Source organism: Schistocerca piceifrons, chromosome 3 (assembly GCF_021461385.2).
Source record: "Schistocerca piceifrons isolate TAMUIC-IGC-003096 chromosome 3, iqSchPice1.1, whole genome shotgun sequence".
Classification (NCBI taxonomy): Eukaryota; Metazoa; Arthropoda; class Insecta; order Orthoptera; family Acrididae; genus Schistocerca; species Schistocerca piceifrons.
This window is the reverse complement of record NC_060140.1, coordinates 836,793,055-836,800,904: the sequence shown is the minus strand read 5'-3', so window position 1 is coordinate 836,800,904 and position 7,850 is coordinate 836,793,055. Positions and strand designations below refer to the sequence as shown.

The 7,850-nt window shown below is 45.9% G+C and overlaps 1 non-coding gene across 1 annotated transcript; it reads left to right on the top strand.

The window, feature by feature from the left end:
• Positions 1 to 369: 369 nt before the first annotated feature.
• On the top strand, positions 370 to 441 carry Trnat-cgu. Its single transcript has one exon. It is a non-coding gene; the product is annotated as a tRNA-Thr (tRNA).
• Positions 442 to 7,850: the final 7,409 nt, after the last annotated feature.

The following is a 7,850-nucleotide window of genomic DNA, read 5'->3' as shown; positions in this document are numbered from 1 at the left end:
ATTTGTGTGTGAGGACTGTTTCCTGAAAGTTTGGCCGTACCTTTTTGTAACACCCTGTATATATATATATATATATATATATATATATATATATATATATATATATATATATATATATATATATATATATGAAATTTGAAAGGGTCTCTAGAACCATGTAGTTCCATTTCATTAACCCACCGATACATGGACTTCAGGCAGGAACCCCCATTTTGTTCGATGCTGAGGTGCTATTCCAGTATAGCTGAAGAGCCTCGGCAATACTGTTCGAGCTTAGGGGAAACAACCAAGTGGGCTGAGGCATGAACGGGAATTTCGATTGAGAAGGAGACATTCAGGGTACTTCATGGAGTTATGCAAAGCCATCATGCCAGAGTGGCGTAGTGGTTAGTGCATCTGCCTCGTAAGCAGGAGACCTGGGTTCGAATCCTGGCCTTGGCACAAATTTTCATTCGGCACTTTAGTCTGTACACATAAATCTGTTTACATTATTAGAGGTATGTTGTGGCGTCTGCAATCGCCTCTGTTCTGTCTGAACATAAACTCTTGCATCGCTTGAGCAAGGAAAAGAAAAACAATTCTAATTACACGTGAAAAATGAGAAAATAATATTAATAAAAATGAAACGAAGGACTGGCTGCAGCCTCATACACTTCAGTGTCTTCCCCAACGGCGATGGCATCTATCACCAACATAACTAGCCGTGTCCCAAGACCAAACTCGTGGCAAAGTGTTTTGAGGAGTTTGAGAGTGAACTCACGTTGATGTTTTGGTTACCAAATTCAAATGGTATGAATCCAGTTTAACACATCTTGAACACAATCGGACACCAAATCTGTGGCTGCAAACCAGCTGTCCATAATTTATGGGAATCTGACCTGTGCGTATGCATCAGATTACACATATGTCTACAAATGTATGAATCCATGCTATGCAGAATCACTGCGATATTGTGCTCCACAGGTAGTCCAATATGCTACTAAGCAAATGGAAAAAATATTTTGGCGTCAGCGTAAATCATGATGTTTACATCTTGCTCGAGCAGAATACAAAATGGAGGGAAGATTAACGTTTACTGCTTCGTCGACGACAAGGCAATTAGAGGCAGAAACAATACTTGCTTTTTGGGTAGTAGGGTGAAAGACATTGGTCGCCTCATGTTTCAAAGCAACCTGCCATACGTATGCCTTAACCGATTTAGGGAAACCATGGACTGCCTAAATCTGAATGAGAGAGGCCTGAGATTTAAACCCTTGCCCTCCTGTCTGCGAGTCCAGTATGATAGCGAATGCGTCATCTCTCTCAGTGCAGTATGCGATGCCAATGACATACTATGTTTGTTCTGGTGGAAAAATTAGATCTGTGGCTATTTTCCAGTAGCAGAGGGCCCAAAGAACAAGGTAAAGAGTTAGGTACATGGCTTAGGGGTAAACATATCTTCTAATGTTATCATACACTCCTGGAAATTGAAATAAGAACACCGTGAATTCATTGTCCCAGGAAGGGGAAACTTTATTGACACATTCCTGGGGTCAGATACATCACATGATCACACTGACAGAACCACAGGCACATAGACACAGACAACAGAGCATGCACAATGTCGGCACTAGTACAGTGTATATCCACCTTTCGCAGCAATGCAGGCTGCTATTCTCCCATGGAGACGATCGTAGAGATGCTGGATGTAGTCCTGTGGAACGGCTTGCCATGCCATTTCCACCTGGCGCCTCAGTTGGACCAGCGTTCGTGCTGGACGTGCAGACCGCGTGAAACGACGCTTCATCCAGTCCCAAACATGCTCAATGGGGGACAGATCCGGAGATCTTGCTGGCCAGGGTAGTTGACTTACACCTTCTAGAGAACGTTGGGTGGCACGGGATACATGCGGACGTGCATTGTCCTGTTGGAACAGCAAGTTCCCTTGCCGGTCTAGGAATGGTAGAACGATGGGTTCGATGACGGTTTGGATGTACCGTGCACTATTCAGTGTCCCCTCGACGATCACCAGTGGTGTACGGCCAGTGTAGGAGATCGCTCCCCACACCATGATGCCGGGTGTTGGCCCTGTGTGCCTCGGTCGTATGCAGTCCTGATTGTGGCGCTCACCTGCACGGCGCCAAACACGCATACGACCATCATTGGCACCAAGGCAGAAGCGACTCTCATCGCTGAAGACGACACGTCTCCATTCGTCCCTCCATTCACGCCTGTCGCGACACCACTGGAGGCGGGCTGCAGGATGTTGGGACGGGAGCGGAAGACGGCCGAACGGTGTGCGGGACCGTAGCACAGCTTCATGGAGACGGTTGCGAATGGTCCTCGCCGATACCCCAGGAGCAACAGTGTCCCTAATTTGCTGGGAAGTGGCGGTGCGGTCCCCTATGGCACTGCGTAGGATCCCACGGTCTTGGCGTGCATCCGTGCGTCGCTGCGGTCCGGTCCCAGGTCGACGGGCACGTGCACCTTCCGCCGACCGCTGGCGACAACATCGATGTACTGTGGAGACCTCACGCCCCACGAGTTGAGCAATTCGGCGGTACGTCCACCCGGCCTCCCGCATACCCACTATACGCCCTCGCTCAAGTCCGTCAACTGCACATACGGTTCACGTCCACGCTGTCGCGGCATGCTACCAGTGTTAAAGACTGCGATGGAGCTTCGTATGCCACGGCAAACTGGCTGACACTGATGGCGGCGGTGCATAAATGCTGCGCAGCTAGCGCCATTCGACGGCCAACACCGCGGTTCCTGGTGTGTCCGCTGTGCCGTGCGTGTGTTCATTGCTTGTACAGCCCTCTTGCAGTGTCCGGAGCAAGTATGGTGGGTCTGACACACCGGTGTCAATGTGTTCTTTTTTCCATTTCCAGGAGTGTATGTTCCTGACTTGCTCTTGAATCATCATTTAATCTCACGATCATTTGTGCAGATATACTTGGTGTAAATTTACAAATACATCTCTAACGGCTGTGACGTAACGAAAACCGTATTTGTTAGCGATTTTAAAGTAGCGTTATCGTTTATTCATTGATTCATTCATTCACATCAGCAAAATGCTCGCGAGTCATTTCCTCTTGTCAGTGACGTAGGATGTAAACAAATGAAAAAGACAACTCGCTGCTATGTTCAATGGCAGTCACATAAAACAGACAAAAATTGAGAAATTCACACGCATTTGTTACTGTTCGAAGTACAAAATAATCGTGAGAAAATATTTGCTTTGCCTACATCATTTTTATACTGTATTCAGGCAGCCAACTCAGCATCCCAAAAAACAACAGAATCAGCATAATGGAATGGCTTATGGTACCGTATTGCACAAAGTAAGGAAACTTACCTGCCACTAGTTTCAATGATTAATTATTTTTCAGCCCTAGGGCTCTCGTTATTGGCCCACTGTCTAGCAGTACTAACAAAAATGATGGTATGCGAAATTGCACAAACATAAACACCAAAGAAATTGCATAGAATTGAATTGTCCAGTGCAACTAAACTTCATTCATTAAAAAAAAAGTTTTTCACAGTATAGAGCGAGAATCATTGCAGAGTACTGTAAGCTTATGTGGAACTGCTGATCATCTCACTGATTTTTGCAGATCCCTGTATGTAGACACGAGATGCTGTTTATAAACAATACATGGAAACACCCTTTTCTTTTGAATTCTGGCAGATTATGCACGTGGATGCGTTCTTTCGCCATTCCTTTTCATATTTTACTTGTATATGAGAAAAACTATGGACAACTCTAAGATGAGCACTCTAGACTTACGGATCTGCATTTTCCTGATGACATTGTTCTTCTGATAGAAATACCACAAAGTTTGCAACTAACGACTACAAAGCTGAATGGAATGTCCAGTTCTGTATGGCTAAATAGCGATGACGAAAACAGTGCGTATAAAATTGTAATTGTACTCAAATCATAGTGTAGCAGATGCTTCCCGCTTTCCGTACCACTGCAGCCTTATGCACTATGTGATCAAAAGAATTCGGACACCTGGCTAAAAATGACTTGCAAGTTCGTGTTGCCCTCCATCGGTAATGCTGGAATTCAAAGTGGTGTGGCACACCTTTAGGCTTGATAACAGCTTCCAGTCTCGCAGGCATACGTTCAATAAGGTGCTGGAAGGTTTCTTGGGGAATGGCAGCCATTCTTCACGGAGTGGTGCACTGAGGAAAGCTATCGGTGTCGGTAGGTGAGGCCTGGCACGAAGTCGGCATACCAAAACATCCCAAAGGTGTTCTATAGGATTCAGGTCAGAATTGTGTGCAGACCAGTCCATTACAGGGATGCGTAACCACTCCTCCACAGGCCGTGCATTATGAACAGGTGGTCGATCATGTTGAAAGATGCAATCGCCATCCCCGAATTGCTCTTCGACAGTGGGAAGCAAGGAGGTGCTTAAAACATCAATGTAGGCCTGTGCTGTGATAGCGCCACGCAAAACAACAAGGGGTGCAAACCTGCTCCACGAAAAACACGACCACGCCATGACACCATTGCCCCCCGAATTTTACTGTTGGCACTACACACACTATCAGACGACGTTCACCGGGCATTCGCCGTACCCACACCCTGCCATCGGATCGTCACATTGTGTACCGTGATTCGTCACTTCACACAACGTTTTTCCACTGTTTAGTCGTCCAGTGTTTACGCTCCTTACACCAAGTGAGGAGTCGTTTGGCATTTACCGGCGTGATGCTTGGCTTATGAACAGCCGCTCGACCATGAAATCCAAGTTTTCTCATCTCCTACCCAACTGTCATAGTACTTGCAGTTGATCCTGATACAGTTTGGAATTTCTGTGTGATGGTCTGGATAGATGTCTGCCTATTACACATTACGGCCCTTTTCAACTGTCGGCGGCCTCTGTCAGTCAACAGACGAGGTCGGCCTGTACGCTTTTGTGCTGTACGTGTTCCTCCACGTTTCCACTCGACTATCACATCGGAAACAGTGGACCTAGGGATGTGTAGGAGTGTGGAAATCTCGTGTACAGACTTATGACACAAGCGACATCGAATTACCTGACCACCTTCGAAGTCCGTGAGTTCCGCGTAGCGCCTCATTCTGCTCTCTGACGATGTCTAATGACTACTGATATCGCTGATATGGAGTACATGTCCGTAGTTGGCAGTACAATACACTTAATGTGAAAAACGTATGCATTTGAGCTTGTCCGGATACTTTTGATCACAGAGTGTATGTAACAATAGAGGATATTGATGCTGACATCAGTAGCAGAATTGGGAAAGATTCTGCAGTTATCCATCCAAATAGTGCGATCTGTGTGGTAATTAGACCGTGTAAATATATCCGCAAAACTTCGGTTGTACTGCCGCGCGGGATTAGCCGAGCGGTCTAGGGCGCTGCAGTCATGGACTGTGCGGCTGGTCCCGGCGGAGGTTTGAGTCCTCCCTCGGGCATGGGTTTTTGTGTTTGTCCTTTGGATAATTTAGGTTAAGTAGTGTGTAAGCTGAGGGACTGATTACCTTAGCAGTTAAGTCCCATAAGATTTCACACACATTTGAACATTTGAACTTCGGTTGTACTCCTCTGTCATCCTACCGAAGGTCACATACGCATCTGAAACCTGCGACATATCAGTAAAATCATCACAAAAACTCAATGTTTTTCAACAACAATGCTTAAGGTGAATTTTGAAGAGCAGATGTCATGACTACGTTTGAAATAATGATGAGCTGAGAAAAAGTGGTTTATGTATCCTGCGCAAAATGGTTGCTGAAAGAAGACTCAGGCTTCCGGAACGTGTTCTACACATGGAAGATGGAAGAAAAACCAAGTCAGCACTGTTGAGGAACCAATAGTTGGAAAAAGACGTAGATGAAGGCCGCGTGACACCTGGAAACGAAATTACGCGAAGGATCTTCACTGCGCAGACATAAACTGAAGCACTGACAGCTAATCGACTTTGCTGGAGGAAACTTGTTGCCTGATATACGAGTCAGCACTGAAGAAACTAAGTCTAAATATGTAACATTGGCCGCGCGGGGTAGCCGAGAGGTCTCAGGTTCCTCGTCACGGTTCGCGCGGCTCCCCCCGTCGGAGGTGCGAGTCCTCCCTCGTGCATGGGTGTGCGTGTTGTCCTTAGTGTCAATTTAAGTTAGATTAAGTAGTGTGTAAGCTTAGGGACCGATGACTTCAGCAGTTTGGTACCATAAGACCTTACCACAAATTTCCAAATTTTTATGTAACATTGATTTGTAATGGGTAACAATATACCAAAATTTCAGTGCGCAATCAGTCAGGTTAAGCAGTGTGCCGGATGTCCATCATTCCAGCGTTTGAATTCGCTCATCTGCCTGGTGGGCGCTGCACTTGCGGGGTGCTGATCCGCAGCAAGCTGCTAGGTTGTCGCATGAGCGGACACGCGGTGCACGGAGGAGGCGAGGACCTGCTTGTCGGCTCTGTGACTTGGTGCTGGGTACACCTTCTGGTTTGTGTAGCTCATGCATAACAGGGTGAAGTGTTAATGGTTGGTGTCCGTAGTCACGTCGCTGATCTGAAGCTTGTGCAATTGTGAATTCCGCATTTTGTTTGTGGCCTGTCGCAGAAGCCGTCAGGCGTCAACGCCACACTGCAACACACCGCCGTCGAGTTGGTTGCCAGCTCAGCCCCTATGACTAAACGACATTCCGGCTCCACCGTTTGCAGCGCGACCTGCAGGCTGCCTTAGCGTACACCGGACTAAAGCACAGAGGGTGTGTAAATCAGCGAGAGGTTGCTCCTGCCACGAATCTTTTGCTGCATCCTCCAATGTCTCATACAGTTAATCAGGCGGCTCTGTGTTGAGTTCTATAAGGGTATCATATGGGAACGTTTTACACCCCTGTGTGGCAATGTGAATACAGATTCTATGCACGTGCACTGATTGTGCAAGATTTTATTTTATTTAGGGTTCTCGTTCGCGGTATTGCCTGTGAAAGTATTATACGTCGTACGAATTTGGCGAAAAATCTCACGAAAATAATTTATGGTCGACCACATTAAGTGGGAGCACAAAAAAGACGCTTTTGTAGGTGTGATAAAGCGTAGTCTGCGCGGCCTTTCTGTACTGGTTATCAGTGTTGTGTTCAATTTCATTACAAGCACTGGTATAAGAATTTCTTTTTGCGCCCAGGACTGCTCCCCTTAGTCTAAAGTTACATGTTGTGCACCTCGGTCCCCTAGCCTAGTATACGTGTTGGTTACCAAGCACATGTGATACCTGAGGGAATCTAGGGCTATCATGCTGGCCTGCTTTATGACAGGTTAATCTGTGTAAATTCCGCTGTGCCAGAAATGAATTGCTTGGGCTGCTGATGCTTTGGCGGATAACTCTGTTTACTTAAGGTGATGAATTGAGCACTGGTAATTCTGCGTTGTGTGTGTTGCGTCCGATGGTGATTGGAGAGTAGGGTTCGTTAGTGGTCACACGTGGTACAAATTGTTGTTCTGGAATGATTCTCCGTGGTGAGGACAAACTAAGCAGCAAATGGTGAACTTACTTGCCTTTGATTATTTTATGGCGGAAGCGAGTTAAAAGAGAAAGTTAAGCATTGGCAGTAATCACCACAATTAGTGTGTGTATTATCTCGTGACTTAAGTTCAATATTTTGGATAATGGTAGCGTTTGGAGTAAGTCGTGAATTTTTTTATTTAAATGAGAATCTGTGGATTATGGAGTTTTTTAAGGCTATACAATTTTGTTACTATTGCATTCATGAAATTTTAGTTGCAAAATCCCTTCACAATTCCTTTGATGTAAAGTTATTTTAGCTTTGCATATTCATCTGAAATATTGTGTTACCTGCTTTATTGAAGGGGTGGTGACATTGTGATTGCG